Source organism: Pseudorca crassidens, chromosome 17 (assembly GCF_039906515.1).
Source record: "Pseudorca crassidens isolate mPseCra1 chromosome 17, mPseCra1.hap1, whole genome shotgun sequence".
Lineage (NCBI taxonomy): Eukaryota > Metazoa > Chordata > Mammalia > Artiodactyla > Delphinidae > Pseudorca > Pseudorca crassidens.
In genome coordinates this window covers 11,405,454-11,422,606 of record NC_090312.1, presented here as the reverse complement: position 1 = coordinate 11,422,606, position 17,153 = coordinate 11,405,454, and the positions used below count along the sequence as shown (strand labels likewise).

General features: G+C 42.5%; 1 protein-coding gene across 11 annotated transcripts in view; it reads right to left on the bottom strand.

The window, feature by feature from the left end:
• Positions 1-17,153, bottom strand: part of CYRIB (CYFIP related Rac1 interactor B) — a 153,203-nt gene that overhangs the window by 74,670 nt on the left and 61,380 nt on the right. For 2 of the 11 annotated variants that reach the window (XM_067711270.1, XM_067711271.1), the window contains exon 1: positions 13,265-13,487. The exons of 7 other annotated variants lie outside the window; for them this stretch is intronic. The gene's annotated coding sequence lies outside the window, so the exon portion shown is untranslated. Of the gene's footprint in view, positions 1-13,264; positions 13,489-17,153 lie in introns of those variants that run through there. 2 more of the 11 variants (XM_067711274.1, XM_067711265.1) reach the window with 2 other exon arrangements.

Genomic DNA, 17,153 nt, shown 5'->3' with positions numbered 1-17,153 from the left:
GCTGACAACAGATGCATTCACTCAAAAAGTACACAAGAACAAGGAGCGTGGGCAAATACTGACGTGTCTTTATGTATAACTGTGGAGGGTGTGTGTGCACTCATACAACATGCATATATGTGCAGAGACGTCTGGAAACATGTTCACCAAAACAGTGACTACTTAGATGGTGATTTTTGCTTTTTACTTTTCTATATTGTTTCAATTTTTATGAATATGAGTACATATTTTTACAAGAAAAGAAGAATGCTATTTGCTTTATTACAATATGGTATGAAAAGCAACAGTAATCAAAGTACTTGGTACTGGCAGAACGACAGACATGTAGACCAATGAAACAGAAATGAGAGTCCAGAAATAAACCCATATATCTATGGTCAACTGATTATCAACAATCAATATCAATCAAAAATACCAAGGCAGGCTTCCCTGGTGGCGCACTGGTTGAGAGTCCGTCTGCCGACGCAGGGGACACGGGTTTGTGCCCCGGTCCGGGAAGATCCCACATGCCGCGGAGCGGCTGGGCCCGTGAGCCATGGCTGCTGAGCCTGCGCGTCCGGAGCCCGTGCTCCGCAACGGGAGAGGCCACAACAGTGAGAGGCCAGCGTACCGCAAAAAAAAAAAAAAAAAAAAAAAAAAAAAAAAAAAAAAAAAACCAAGGCAATTCAATAGGGGAAAGGACAGTCTCTTTCAATAAATGGTACTGAGACACCTGGATATTGATATACAAAAAGATGAACTTAAATTTTACTTCACACTATATACAAAAGTTAATTAAAAATGGATCAAAGACCTAAACGTAAGAGCTAAAACTGTAAATCTTTTAGAAGGAAACATAGGAGTAAATCTCAGGACCCTGAGTTGGGCAAAGATTTCTTGGACACAGCACCAAAAACACGATCCTAAACACAAAAGAAAAAAAGATAAACTGGACTCCATCAGAATTCAAAAACCTTGCAACTCAAAAGAGACCATTAAGAAAATAAAAAGATAAGCCATTGACTGGGGGAAAATATTTGCAAATCATGTATCTAATAAGGAACTTGGATCCAGACTATATAAAAGAACTCTCATGACTCAGAAATAGACAACCCAATAAAAAATGGGCAAAAGATTTGAAAAACATCTCACCGAAAAAGATATAAAAATGGCTTTAAAAGATATTCAGCATCATTAGTCATCAGTCATTAAGGAAATATAAATTCCAACCACAGTAATATATCACTTCACACCAACTAAAATTGTTATAATCCAGGGACTTCCCTGGTGGCGCGATGGTTAAGAACCTGCCTCCCAATGCAGGGGACACGGGTTCAAGCCCTGGTCCGGGAAGATCCCACATGCTGTGGAGCAACTAAGCCCATTTGCCACAACTACCGAGCCTGCACTCTAGAGCCCGCGAGCCACAACTACTGAGCCTGCGTGCCACAACTACTGAAGACTACGCGCCTAGAGCCCATGCTCCACAACAAGAGAAGCCACCGCAATGAGAAGCCCGCGCACCGCAACGAAGAGTAGCCCCCGCTCACCGCAACTAGAGAAAGCCCACACACAGCAATGAAGACCCAACGCAGCCAAAGATAAAATAAATAAATTTATAAAAATAACTAACTAACTAAATAAAATTGTTATAATCCAAAAAGACAATGAAAAGTGTTGGGAGGATTTGAAGAAACTGAAATCCTCATACGGTAGTCTGGACAACAGCAGGTTTTTAAAAAATTAAACATAAATTTACCATGACCCAGCAATTCCATTCCTAGGCATCTACCCAAAAGACATGAAAACATATGGCTGCACAAATGTGCAAAGCAGCATAATTCTCAATAGCCAAAAAGTAGAAACAAGGACTTTCCTGGTGGTCCAGTGGTTAAGAATCCACCTTCCAATTCAGGGGACACGGGTCTGATCCCTGGTCAGGGAACTAAGATCCCATATGCAACATGGCAACTAAGCCTGCACGCTGCAACTACTAAGCCTGAATGCCACAACTAGAAGGAAGCCCGCGCGGCACAACGAACAGCCCGCGCACCGCAACTAAGACCCGACACAGCCAAATAAATAAATAAATATTTTTTTAAAAAGAGATGATCCAAATGTCCATCAACTGGTAAATGGATAAACAAAATGTAGTATATCCATATAATGGAATACTACTCAGCAATAAAAAGGAACGAATTATTGGTATACACTTGACCCTTGAATAACATGGGTTTGAACTGCACAGGTCCACTTACACGTGGACTTTTTTTCAATAAATATGCAATAGAGTAAGTACTACATGATGAGGTTGGCTGAACCTGAGAATGCAGAACTGCAGCTACAGAGGGCAGACTGTAAAGTTATACACAGATTTTCAATTGTCTATATATAATATGTTTTTCCCTAAACATACATACTTATGATAAAGTTTAATTTATAAGTTAGGCACAGTAAGAGATTAACAACAATTAATAATAAAATAAAACAATCATAACAACATACTTAAAAGTTACGTGAATGTGGTCTCACAATATCTCACTGTACAAATTTAACACTTTTTCCATCTTAACTAAGCACTTATACACTGTGGCCATAACTTCTGCAGTTGGAGGTGTGACAGCAAAACAAGCACAAGTTTATTTTTGCTTCTTCACAATTTCACAAACAGATTTGCTCTTACCTTAGATCTTAGCAACCTCAGAATAAGACTTTTTTTCTGTCCTTATTAAGTCAAGAACTTTCACCTTTTCGCTTAAAGGAAGCACTTAACAGCTTCCCTTTGGCATATCCAAATTGCTAGCATCACCACTCTTGCAGTTGGGGCCATTATTAAGTTAAAGAAGGGTTACTTGAACAGAAGCACTGCGAACCCATGACAGTCGATCTGATTACCCAGATGGCTACTCAGTGACTAAAGAGCAGGATATACTGGACAAAGGGATGACTGACATCCTAGGCAGGATGGAATGGAACAGGCACAAGATTTGATCATGCTACTCAGAACAGCACACAATTTAAAACTTATGGATTGTTTATTTCTGGAATTTTTGATAGAATATTTTCAGACCCAGGGTGACCAGGCTGAAACCACAGATAAGGGGGAACTACTGTAAGCGGTTACCTGGGGCTGGGGGTAGGGATGAAAATGAAGTATAATAGGGAACAGGGAACTTATCGGGTTGATGGTAATGTTTCAAAACTGGATTATGATTCAGTAAATTCAGTAAATTTTCAAATTCAGTAAATTTCCTAAGAATCATGGAATTGTACAAAATGGGTGAATTTTATGATAGGTATACTTCAGTAAAAAAATTTTTTTAAACAATAGCAGGAAAATAGTTAACACATGGTTATGTTTATTGACAGAATTATTGGTTTCTTCTAGATGCCAACGTTAAAAACCAGTGATACAACAAAACTGTGTTAAAAGAAAATATACATTAAAATAGCATATCATAATAGCACACGTAACACTTATCTCCATTATCAGGACTATAGGTGATTTTTACTTTCTACTTTTTTGTACAGTACTTCAGAGTCATGGGAGTACATCTGTTTGACCAAATTAGCTAACAGCCCCGCATCTTTACTAAGATTAAAAAAAGAAGTCACCTGCTTCTTCCATATTAATTATATAATCTGGCTATACAGGATCATAACAGGAATAAAGCTATATAAAGACAAACACACACACATGGATATTACATATTTGTATATTCCTATACCAGAGACTAAAAAAGAAAGCAGAATTATCCAAAGTCTGCTCCAGAACTCTCTGGATAGGAATCCAGCAAGGTTATACCTAAAGAGAAGGGGACTGAAGGTAAATTCAACGTATGCTTTAACCCAAATGAATGTAATGAATGAAGCTGACTTCTCGGTACTTTTGAAAATAACTTGGTAAATATATTTATGAAATACCAGAACATATTAAATATTTAAATCTATTCACTACTATTCAAATAATGAATAGTTCCTAGCAGTCTTTTCCAGAAACCTCAACTAACTCATGAAAAGGTAACTTACAGTTCCCATTTTACAGAAGACGATGGAAGAGAGTGTACATAAAGATTTTAGGCACAATGAATTAGTTAAGAAGCCCTGATGTGCAATGTGACCTTGCTACAAGGGGAAAAACGTGCCTGGGATAAACTGTCTTAGAGCGCCTGTTTAACCCTACTTTATGACTTGAGGGCAGTTTCCTGTAACACCATAAACTAGTTACACTTCTTAAAAAACTGTTCTTTCATCTTTCACTTGTGAGGCCCAAATAAAATCCTAGAAGGGGTCTGAGAGACCAGAGGCAGTAAAAGGACTTCACAAAAATTTCTGCTTGTATACCTCAACTAGGAATTTCAAAGTGCTTAAACATTTTTAAAAATTAGTTAAATGCATAAGCTATCTACCTATCCAAACTAGACAAATTGAGAATGGTTTAAAAAGTTAAATTTGATTTTAATAAAACAAGATAACACCATTTTTAAGTTGCTTATAAAGAAAACACTGAAAATCAACTAAAATGAAGTTCTTAAAAGGCACACATTAAATATGCTAATAGACTACTAAAAAGGGGTCAGTGACACATACCAAAGACAGAACACTGGCCAGTTGTCACCATGACACATACTATAATGGAACTTAGGCACACCCATTTCAGAGGGTTGCCAACTCCAGGCTACATATTTTGACTATTGCTTCAACATACTGTTCTATAAATAAAAAGAAAAGCTTTAGTTTAATTATATTCACATTTTAATATAGGAAGTCCCACTTATCAAAGACTATTTCCAAAATGCTTCAGCCTTTCATTTTTAGGCATCAACCTACTTTTACCCACTAGCAACTTAGCACTAGTGCCACCATAACTAGAAGATTATTTTACATTTCCAAGTCTAAATTCATGTACACTTTAAGCCAAATGAATGGAATAAATGAAGCTGACTTCTCTGTACCTTTAAAAACAACTTGGATAAATATATTTACTTAATATAAGAACACATTAAATGTTTAAGTCAAAAGAAGTTCAAACATAATCTTCAGCAAGTAAAGTCACTTTCAAAATAATACGTCTATAATGCTTGTTTACAGAAAATAACTGGAAAGGATTTAGAAAATGCAAGTTGATAAAATGGAGCCCTACCCCCTTAAAAACAAAACAAACATGAAAAACTGCAAGTTTAAACCTCCCTCCAACTAACTATGCTAGCCTCTCCCCTAAATCTATACTGCCTCAAGATCTAGAGAAAAAGAAGCCTCACTTAAAAAAATACTGTACTTAATTACCATTGTTTTGTTTCTTAAAATTTGCCAGAATTTTAAGTAGAGCAATGTAGTTTGATATAAAGAAAAGCAAAGTAGTCCCATTCCTTGCAACCCAAGGTGGTTTTCTCATATTTCACTTTAATGTTCCTGAAATTCCACATATGATTTCTTTTTTTTAAATCAAAAGGCATCTGAACATGTTAGACATTACTTTTTGAGTAAATGTTATTAGTTAGCAACTTACCTTGGAGAAAATTAACCCCCAAATTCCACGAAAGTCATTGCATAGAGGTTTGCCCTCAAAAACAAATCAAGGACATGAACACCAATAATAATACGTATTGTGTTCTTATTACATGCCAGCTTCTTTTTAAAATCAGATTTATTGAAGTATAATTTACGTATGTTGGGAAACAATTCTCTATAGGTCTGTCTTTTTAATATGTTGCAAGCAGACGTACCAACTGCCTTTTCCTTCGAACTATATTTTCAAGGACATCCGTGCAGCAAACAGCCTTGAAAGATAAAGACAGTGGCTCCCTCTAGAGCAAAGGATGGGCATGCTTACTGTCCAGTATAATGTATCCCTCCTAGAGCAAAGGACAGACTTGCTTACTGCTCATTACAAAAGATGTGGGTTCCCTAAACGCAGGGCTTCTCTTCACTAACATGGACCCACTATGGGTGCCTGAGGATCAGGAAACCATTACAAATGCTGATTGATACTCTCGCTACTGTTATTACTGAGAGGAATAAACTGTCCTTCCCCTCTTACACAGGAGTCTCATGTCTTCTACCAGCATCCATGAAAACGTGGCAGGGAAACTTATTCACTTCAAAGTAGGATAAGATCTCAGATCGTCATGATTCTGGACAGTTTTGGCAACAAGAATGGGATACTGACATAGCCATGACTTCCTAGGAGAGAGAGAATAAAGGCACCCTGAGGTCAGAGTTCTGAGAAATGAGAAGACACACGAATCAGAGTGATCCTGGTGGTGGGTGGACAGAAGGTGGGAATAAGGATCCCCACTGTCCGGTTAATGAAAGGAGTTGAATTCATGTTTGGAAACTGAGCAGTGAGAAGTGGGATCAAAATCAGGCATTGAAATGGTGACTTGGCTGTTACTCATTCTCCCCTGGGCTGGCAAAGGAAGGGATGTGTCATGATGATGGGCAACATGCATTGTGTCTCCAGGCGAAAGGCTGTGACTGCTGAGCCAAAGAGTCCCTAGAGCTAAAATAGATTATGTAAGTAATGAAGACCTTGCTGATAATATAGAGCTTTAGATGGTCCAAAAGTACTAGAAGTTCTTTTGGCTGAATTACAACGGAATGACCAAAAGTGAATACAAAAGCCTTGATTTCTGGTACAGAGTTGCTCTCTCCCTGGTGCCCTCTTCTCTATCCCTCTCTACTACTATCCCCAAACTCTTCTGCTTTACAGAGAAAAATAATAAGGGATAGGGCTGAGGTCTCCCTGACCCCCAAGAAGGACTGAAGGGCATACATACCCCTGAGAAGCTGTCCAGAAAACTTTAGAGAGAGACTCAAAGTTTTATGGCTCTCCTGGATACAGACACCCTCCTATCTGGTCCCACAGAAGAAGGGACATCAGATTCAGCTAATACGGTTTGGGCAGGATTTACAGTTGGGAAGGGAAATGAAGTGACTTATTGCTGGGGCTCTTTGGGCCAATTCAACGTCCTCTTGTTGTTGCTTCTACATCCATCCTCATGTATAGTAGGAACTTATGTGGTATACGGTTGTACTTCCCCTTCCTGTATGTCCCAGAGGGGATTCTCCCGATCAGGAAGGGCTGCATGTAGAAAAGTGCTAGTATGCTAGTACCTTTGGGGCTCCACAACCCTCATAACCATTTTTAGTCACAAGTCTCTGTGACTCACGATTTTACTGATTGGAGCCTCTGACAAAGGTGCCACCTGTAGGTGCCCCTGGGGTTTGGACTCTTTTGCCTCCCTGACACAGCTATCAGGCACGCTCCTTTTGTTAAGCAGCTATTAGCTTGCTACTGGGCTCTCGTGGAAACTGAATGCCTAACTCATGGAGGCCTCATAAGTTCCAGTCTGATATTCCTACTTTGGGGTGAATCAACTCATACTCAATGACTAACAATATGGAGAGTCACTGAAAACGCATATTTGCAAACAGAGCTGGACTGCCTTAGCCCCACATCTCAACTTTATATGAAAAAGTGGTAGTGAGCCCTCTGGGGGAAATTCATCCTCTATTCTACCACTGGACACAAAGTTATGGGTTCAATGGAGCCCACATCCAGTAAATCATCACATCTTGTAGACTTAACATCATCCCTCCATTGTCAATAGGAGTACTGATCACTATCAATTATTTCCTGGACTTTAGCAACAGCCTTTTAACTTGCTCGCCTGTATTCAATCTTAGTTTACCTTCAATCCATTCTTTAACAGCTGTCAGAACAATCTTCTGAAAGGACGAATGAGTATTTCACTCTCATCCCTTTTAAAGTCCTATGATGGTTTCCCCTGGCCTTCAGTCCAAACTGACTTGAACTTGTTAACATGACTCAGACAGCCAGTCTTACAGCTTACTTACTGTCTACCTCTTTCCCACACCTCTTTTATAACCTGTATTACTGCCATACAGAACCAATAACCGTCTCAAAGACGTACAGGACTTCTCTTATCTCCAGGTTCTGGCCTCTCCCTCTTCCAATGCGCATGCATTCTTCCTTCTGCCCAACTGACTAATGGTCCACTCTTCAGATCTTAATTTAGATGGCATTACAACATGGGCATTTATCCTGACTCATAAAATAAGATTAGGTACCTGCGAAATTCATACTGTCTATTTTTCTCTATCTTTTCTTCTGCTGAAAAAAAAGGAACCACTAACATTTTATTCACTGTTATATAACCCTGCTTATGTGCTCAATAACTATTTGCGTAATTAATGGCAATCATACACCAGGTATTGTGCCAGGTGTCAAAGAAAACAAACGATCAAAACCAAAAAAGAATTTTAATGATCATTCGACTTAGAAATGCATCACATCCTTCCCTATTATGTTGCACTGAAATTAATACAAAAATTTCACAAGAGTGTTATGAGGCACGTAGCAGAGACAGTATTATTCCTATCTTATAGATCTGACAATACTATCAGACAAGAGCAAATCAGGGCTTAAATGCAATGTTTTTGTCCATACATACTAAAATTTTACAAGTAGAATCTATCAATAAGACAAGTTGAGAATTTCCAGGTGGTCCAGTGGTTAGGACTCCGCGCTTTCACTGCCAAGGGCCCAGATTCGATCCTGGGTTGGCAACTCAGATCCCGCAAGCCATGCGGCAAGGCCAAAAAAAAAAAACAAAAAGAGCACAAGTCAACAAACTACAAAAGTCCACTTCAAGAATTAGTCAATCTCCGTTTTCATTTAAATTACTGCCTTCAATTCTCCACTACCCTCACTTAGAACAGAGAAATGGCATAAATAATCCCCCAAAAAATAATATCTGGGAATATGTCTTTTTTTTTTTTTTTTTTTGCGGTACGCGGGCCTCTCACTGTTGCGGCCTCTCCCGTTGCGGAGCACAGGCTCCAGATGCGCAGGCTCAGCGGCCATGGCTCACGGGCCCAGCCGCTCCGCGGCATGTGGGATCTTCCTGGACCGGGGCACGAACCCGTGTCCCCTGCATCGGCAGGCGGACTCCCAACCACTGCAACACCAGGGAAGCCGTCATAATTTTTTTTCACAGCGTTTTCTCAAATTGTGTGACCTTAGTAGTCAGTGTAATTTGGATTATCTGAGAACACGCCAATTTATGACTGGGAGGAGGATTTTAGGCACAGTATATGTAGACACAGTGAAAAGTGTATCAGTTTAAATTTAATATAGACCAGACATAATGCACCAACTAGACTACATCAAGCAGAGATTACTTGCATGGCAGAAAATAACTGTACAGGACTGAAAGCTTCACAACGCTGCACAGAATAGTACCACAGAACATCATCTTTTCAAATTAAATAGCTACAAAAATACATCTTTGCATTAGGTCTTCTTTTTAAACAAAATCACCCAATGTCTTTGTAAACAGCTATTTTCACCCATGGTACCACAATCAGGAAGTGGCACATGTCACAAGAAATGCGTATAGTTAAAGGATCAAAATTCTTAGAATGATTTCCTTGTTTAAATAGTTTTACAAATGTCACTCATGTGCATTCCAATATACTTGCATGAGTGTGAAAGGGGTGAAGCTACAGCCAGTGAGCAGGAAATTATAATCCTGTATATGCTCAGAGAGTAAAGAACAGTGAACACTATCCACCCTGTGTGGCAGGTGAAAAAGTCTGGAGATTTGCCGTTTTAAGTATGCCTTCTAAACATATAACGTAAAATACAGGACCTCAAATTAATACTTTGAAACAGAATTTTAGGGAAGACTACAAGTCACAGAGGCCTGGGTTTAAATGCCAGCCTTCCTCATCCTACTTGGGCGTGTGCTTGGACAAGTTACCTAAGCAGTTTGCGCCTTACTTTCCTAATGTTAATTAACAATTAACTAGGAATTAACCTACACCTTGCACAGCTGTCATAAAACTAACTTAATGTGTACAGAGAACTTGGCACAGAGGTGTTCACTATTACAGCGTAACAATTAAGAGCCAAGACCCAGATCTACCACTTAGTAGTTGCGTCACTTTTGTTACTTAACCTTAGTTTCCTAGTCTGTAAAATGGAAATACTAACACCTATTAGCATTAGGGTGTTGTAAAGATTAAATGTCTTACAACACTTGCCTGGCAAGTAGCACACACTAGGTAAGTGTTAGTTACTAATAATGTCATTATCATCATCACCACTGAAATGTTAAGTAACCATTGCCACGTTGGATTATTCCTTACATTTCTACTATATGAAAAAATGCTCCTTGAAAAATTAACCTAATTTAGTGAACTGATCATAATATAACATGAGCTCACACATTCAAGAATTTTTATGCTGACTTTTAGAAACTTTAAATGCACAGAAATTATCTGAATTGACCACTGCTCATGAATGCTGACAAGATACACATATCAAATACCCATTCTAAGTGAACAAATCTATTCAGTGAACTAAAGCATAACACAAACCAATGTCTACTTTACTTTCTCCCCAAAGATTTCAAAGCAGTTTAAAATAATCAAATAGGGCTTCCCTGGTGGCGCAGTGGTTGAGAGTCCGCCTGCCAATGCAGGGGACACGGGTTCGTGCCCCAGTCCGGGAAGACCCCACGTGCCGCGGAGCGGCTGGGCCCGTGAGCCATGGCCGCTGAGCCTGCGCATCCAGAGCCTGTGCTCCGCAACGGGAGAGGCCACAGCAGTGAGAGGCCCGCGTACCGCAAATAAATAAATAAATAATTATAATAATAATCAAATATAACAATTCTCAAAATGTACAAGTTACTTGAGAAAACTGCAGCTGAGAGGAATCAACATCTTTCTCCAGAACTTTTGCCACATAATTACAAAACAATGTTAAGAGTCAAACTCTTTGCAACCCTGCCATTCATTCAATTAGTCAAAACATTTATTGCATATCCACTGTGCACTAGGCAGGCATTGTGCTAAACTCTGGTGTAGTAACAGAAAAGGAGAGACCAAAAGTAAGAGTGGGCAAGCCACTAACAATATTATTAAATATTTTGAAATTTTATAATTTTGTTTTCCTTGAACAGTGAAAGAGCAAATTGTAGGCTCTAACGGTTGAGTGCATCAATACTTAATGAGTTAAGTAACCTCATATAAGTGACAGTACAATATCTTCCCCATGGAGACTAGGATTAAATGAAATAAGCATCCCTCTCTACTGCTCAATTACTTACTAAGTAAAGGTAAATGGCCACTTCAAATGAGTCAAGTAATCTCAAGAGTGACCTCTAACTAACATAATTTTTTACCCATTTTGGGGGGAAAGTTCAGAGAAATAAATCTTAAATTTGATGTTAAATGTCACCTGTAACCTATCAGAAATAAGCTACATTCACTTAGTTTTACTCAGCATCTGAAATTGCATTTTTGCTGAGGCGACTAGGACCAATTTACCAATCATGCCTCCCTCTGCTGAACCATTTTCTTAGGAGAGAAAAATCTAGCCTCGATGCAACTATCAAATAATCTAGAGTTCATACTATATATCCTACATTTTACAAAACAAGAGTTTCCTCTCAAGAAGCTACATAACTGTTAAAGTTTTAAGGAATTTTAAAAATATATTATCTAGCAATATTGCTCTGCCAAAAAAATGCAATCTTGACTCTGAATTAAGTAATCTTAGTGCTTAAAGCGGTCATCCAAAACCTAAAAGGGGACAACCAACCAACCACCATTTTAGTACCTAGCTCCCCAGAAGAAAGGGCTGTTAGGAAAAGCTATTAATATTGATAGCAATTGTATCACACTGATACGCAGGTAAGTGTACTTCAGGACTAAGTACCTTCCTTGGAGTTCATTATTATGGACTATGAATGTCACATAAAAAAAAAAGTGCTGTCATTTCATTTTGTGAATGCTGAATCAGGCAGTTTTAGTTAACTGCAACACTTTACAAGCAGGCTATCAAATAAGCCCCAATTATCAAGCTGTTTCAGACAAAGCTTCTGTTTCTATTAAGTATAATTAAAGAATTAAAAGGATCAGTGTATTTTTCTTGAGATATATTAGTCTAAAATGATTTGCAATAAGTCCCTGAACACCCAAGTGACTGAAATTCCTTCAGCTATACAAAACACTCCTCTGGAATGCCAGTCTTCCAAATGGCAAGACTGTAAGAACACACAATCGATAAATGGATATTCATTCTCTACATTAAACAGTAAAGAGTAAAAAAGTGGCAAGCTCAATAAATTCACAGGAGGGGGGGAAAAGTGTAAACAAATGCCCCAAATCTGTCTTATCCAGAATGGCGTTTCGTGGTACTGCACGAATTCAGGCATTTCATCAGCATTCGGCACACCGGGAGCCACTCAGTAACTAATGTTGACAGATGAGCCGGGAAAAAGTCTCACCAACAAACAGTATTAACAGGTAATGTTGCAAATCAGTCACGGGACTGCGCGGGAAGGAACGTGGAGGAATCGAAAAAGTAACAATCTTCCGCCAAATTTTACATTCAGAGCAAATTAATCCATCATAGATACATAGTCCTCCGGGGGTGGGGGGGAGAGCGAAAGGAGATATTTGGTACGACGCAGAATAGCCATGCGGAACACACACACACACACACACACACACACACACACACACCAACTGCCACTTCCACTACAGTTTGACAGTCATGGATTTGGGTAATTAGAGTAGAAATGTGTGTTCTGGAAACACACTAAGACCACACCCTAGGACTGAGAATCTGGACTTTAAATGCTGCGAAGTGAGAGGTCAACGCAGCACCTAAGGTGGACGGTCTGGCCGCACAGGTGGAAGGGATGGGGGCACCAACTTCCAGGCGGGTGACCGGGAGGGCCGGGTGTCCGGGCGAGGCATGGCGGAGTCCGAGGGACAAGGGGGTGTGGACTAGGGACCAGCACCGGCAGAGAGGGAAGGAGAGAAGGCGGCCTCTAGGAGTAAAGGGCGGTGGGAGCTGCGGGTAGGGGGCGAACTCGACGCGGGGCGGGGGGGGCGGGTGGTGAGAAGAACCCGGGGAGCCAAAGGTCACGGGCGGCGGCAGGGTTCGGGGGCGGGAGGGGGCGGCGAGCACGCGCGCGGAGGTGCGAGTGGAAGGAAGCGGCGGAAGAAAGGAAGATCCGAATGAATGAGTGCCGCGGAGGCCCGGGTCGCGGAGGAAGGGGCCGGGGGCGCCCGCGGAGATGGCAGCCGCAGCGCCGGGGCGGGCCCCCGCGCCAGGGGATGAGAAAGCCCCGCACCGGCGCCGGTCCCACCGCACTCGCCTCTCCGCCAAAATGGGGTCGCGCGCGGAGCAGGAAAGAGAGAACTGTGAGGGAAGAGGGGGAAATGGTAAAAATAAATCACTCACCCTACGCGCGAACCTCCAGGCTCTCTCAGCCCCGCTCCTCCGCCCTCCTCGAGCCCCGACGGCGGCTCCTCAGCGGCGCTAGGGGGAGCCCCGGGCCCGGAGCGGGGCAGCGGCGGCAGCCGGACCGGGAGCCCCTCCGCACCTGCCCCTGTGGCGGAGCCGCGACGAGCCAGGCGGCGGCGGCAGCGGCAGCGGCAGCGGCGGTTCGGAGCTGGGAGGGCAAGTGACCCGGATGTACAGGGTAACGGCGAGGAGGGGGAGGGGGGAATGCCAGGAAGTGAGTGCGCCGCGGACCTGTCCGGCCGTGCGCATGCGCCGCGCGCCCGCCCCGTAAGGTAAATCCTCAGCCTTCCTTCCCCGCCCCTCCCCAAGGGGGCGGGGCGAGGCCGAAGACAGGTGGTCTGGAGGGCTCAGCTAGGAGACGAAGGGGGCGCGGCCACCTTCTCCGCTCCCCCCGCCCTCCTTAAAGGGGCAGCACTTTCGCGCGGAGATGGCATCTGGGTGGGTCGGGGTTTTGCAGACGTCTCGTTTTACAGATGGAAAACTGAGCTTCAGAGGTGACGGCGACCTACCTCAGGTCAGCGAACTCAGAAATGGCAGAAACTGGAACTCGAGACTCGCGGGTCGGGGCTCTGTGCTGAACCCATCGAAGTCGTCACATACCATCACCCCCCCATGCGTGGAATGGCTGGGCTGGTGGGCACGCCTTTCCCTCTCTGCCAGGTACTGAGCCTCACACTCCCAGACAAGGCAGATGCGCTTGGCAGGCTCCCCAGAGCCGAGAGGTACTGGGAGTGCGAAGGTATCGCCTGCGAAGGTATCCTGGAGACGCCCTTGGGAGGTGTTAAGTAATCAGTCTGAGAACAGAAATCAGGCGCCACGTGAGACTTGCACGGTGCTACTCATAGCACTTTCAGACAAACGAGACTTTGTTCTGGGGTCTGCTCTGGGCAAAGATATCTGATGGACAGAGAAGTTGAATGTGACAGAGGGCGCAGCTTCTTCATTTTTCCCTAATTCCCTTTTCACTCTGAGCATAAATGCTCCCTCTTTACCTACAAAACCAGAACATTCCATCTAGCTAGCTCATCCTAATACTGTTATGAAACTCTCAGATTTTTTCATTAACACTAACGTGTAAACGATCACAACGTTACCTCTCCCAGGGATATTTTCAATGTGACTGCGGAGCAGGTCGTTACTATGGAGGTAAATGGTTCTAAACATTTTGGGGTCAAGAGCCCTACTGAAAACCCCATAAAAGTATGCACTTTTCTCTCCTGGAAAATGCATATGTGCACACAAATTTGCACACAATTTCAGGAGATTTTTGGATCCAGGAAGCCTATCTGTGAAACCCTGATTAATGAACCCTTGTTCTAGTCAAATGCGTAAGATCCCAGTAACTATCTGGGCCTCAGCACATGTAGCCAAGAAATCACTCCTTGCCCCAAGTATAGAAGGGCAGCCCTTAACCTTATTTAGCCTTCTGTCTTCCTCTTCCTCTTGAGTTACACGGAGACCAAGTGATATTGGCCATATTACAAAGAAATGTGTTAAGAGAGTCATGGAGAGAGTAGGTGACTTTTTCAAGGCACACTCTAAGGGCAAGAGTCCAAGGCCTCATACTTTTACCCAAATTATCATACTTATGGATGATTTAGGGGTCCTACACTGTATCCATTATAATCTTCATTAATTTCAATTAAACACAGGGAGCTGAGGTTTTGCAAACACTAATGCTGAGAGAACAGTCTTCACAATCCAAGAACTCTGGTCCATTTGTTTGACACACGGACACCCACTCTTAAATAACCCTGGTCCATATCAACCCACCAGCCTCTATTTGAACTCTATCTAGTTCTTACACCTGCTCAGTCCCTTAGAGATGAGCTCTGAGTAATCACACACCTGTAACCCAATCTCCCACTGAGAGCAGAAATCTCTTCTGTAATATCCTCAACACCTGAACATCCAGTTTAGCTCGGGTATCTCCATTTTGGGGGGGTATCTCCATTTATGGGGAGCTCATTATCACAATGGTCAGCCTCCTCTAATTGTGAGGAGCCTCTTCTTTTACACTGATCAGAAATCTGATGCCCAACAACTGTCATCCATTGGTTCTAATTTTATTTCTGGAAAGCAACATAGACATGATGCTGGCCTGGGGGAGCTTACCGTCCAGCAAAGAAAACAGTCCATTTGATGAGTGATAACCAAAAAATAGAATGAGTCCCGTGAGGAAGATGCAGTGCCCCTTTCAGAGGCACCTTTGTCCTTATCAGCCTTAGACCTGTTCCTGATCTGTGTAAGAACTCATGAGGAAGCTCTAGCACTACCCCATGGGGGATGTCCTGAAAGAAGGAACAGAAAACAAGACCCTAAGTGCTGAATTTATTCTTCCACGATCCTCTCCTCATCATTCTGCATGAATGGAATCACATTTCAGCTGAGGTCAAAGTTTTAGGTTGAAAAAACAAGCGGAAGGATGCAAAAAAAAGATGTTTACATAAAAGCACTAAGCTCCAATAATTTAATCATGGTGGCTTGCTAGCATTTTTTTGAGTCCTTAGTATGTGTCAAGCACTATGCTATCAGCCCTCGACTCGCATTTCCTCTTTTACTTTACAAAATCAGTCATTGAGTCATTCAGTCAACACATGTTTTTGCCCCTCTACTATGTCCCAGGCACCATGCTGAGAGTTTAGGGTGGAGGACAGTAAGCCATGTGGTCCCTGCCCTGGAGGGGCTCAAACTTTCGTAAAAGGAAGGGCTATAAGCTCACAGTTATGACATGGCATGATTCGTTGTAATTTAGGAGGGTGGAGGAACTAACCCTCCCTGGCATGGCTGTGAAGGCTTCAGAGAAGATGAGCTTGGGGCTTCCCTGGTGGTGCAGTGGTTGAGACTCCGCCTGCCAATGCAGGGGACACAGGTTCGTGCCCTGGCCCAGGAAGATCCCACATGCCGCGGAGCGGCTGGGCCTGTGAGCCATGGCCGCTGAGCCTGCGCGTCCGGAGCCTGTGCTCCACAACGGGAGAGGCCACAGCAGTGAGAGGCCCGCGTACCGGAAAAAAAAAAAAAAAAAAAAAAGATGAGCTTGGTCTTGAAGAGATGAGGCAAGGGCCACGAAGAAAAGGCAAAGGCACATGGGCACAGAGGCATAGGAAGGAGAGTTCACACATGCTGGGGTGGTAAGACTGTAAAGGACCTCCTCATATGCCAAGCTAAGGAGTATGAACTTACCTCCTGAAGGCAACCACTGGTAAATAGAAGCTTCTAAGCAAAGGAGAGACATAATCACATGTGTTTTATATCAAGATCACTCTGACCACAGTGTCCAATATGGACTACAGTGGGAGAGAGAATGGAGACCAGAAGACCAGTGAAGCTGTTGTGAAGTGCAGGCGAGAGATAATAAGAGCTCGTTCTAGGAAACTAGCAATGGAGAGGAAGAATGGGCACCAGAATTAAGATATTTACGGATGTAGAATCTACGAGAGTTTGTGACTAGCTGAATCTAGGGGAAAAAAAGCAGGGGCTGTGGAGCATGACCCTGAGGTTCCTAGCTTAGTAGACTAATTGAATGGTGACACCATCCAATCCCAAAACCTTTACACAGCTTTCATTCCTGTTCTCTCTCAACCTTTATCCCTGTAAACGCACATTGCTTCAGTTGGTATCTTCAGATGCCTGCAACTATTTCCCAAATACTTTTTCCTATTTCTCCAGTCACATTTATCATTTTAATGGCTGCAGAATATTTCATCATGTTGAAATAGCTCTGTTTCCTTCACTTGCTAAAGGTCCACACCCTGCATGCCTGGTTCACCCTAGACTCATTTGGCTCCAGGCATTTTACAAAGGATGAGTTGAGCGTAGAAAGAGA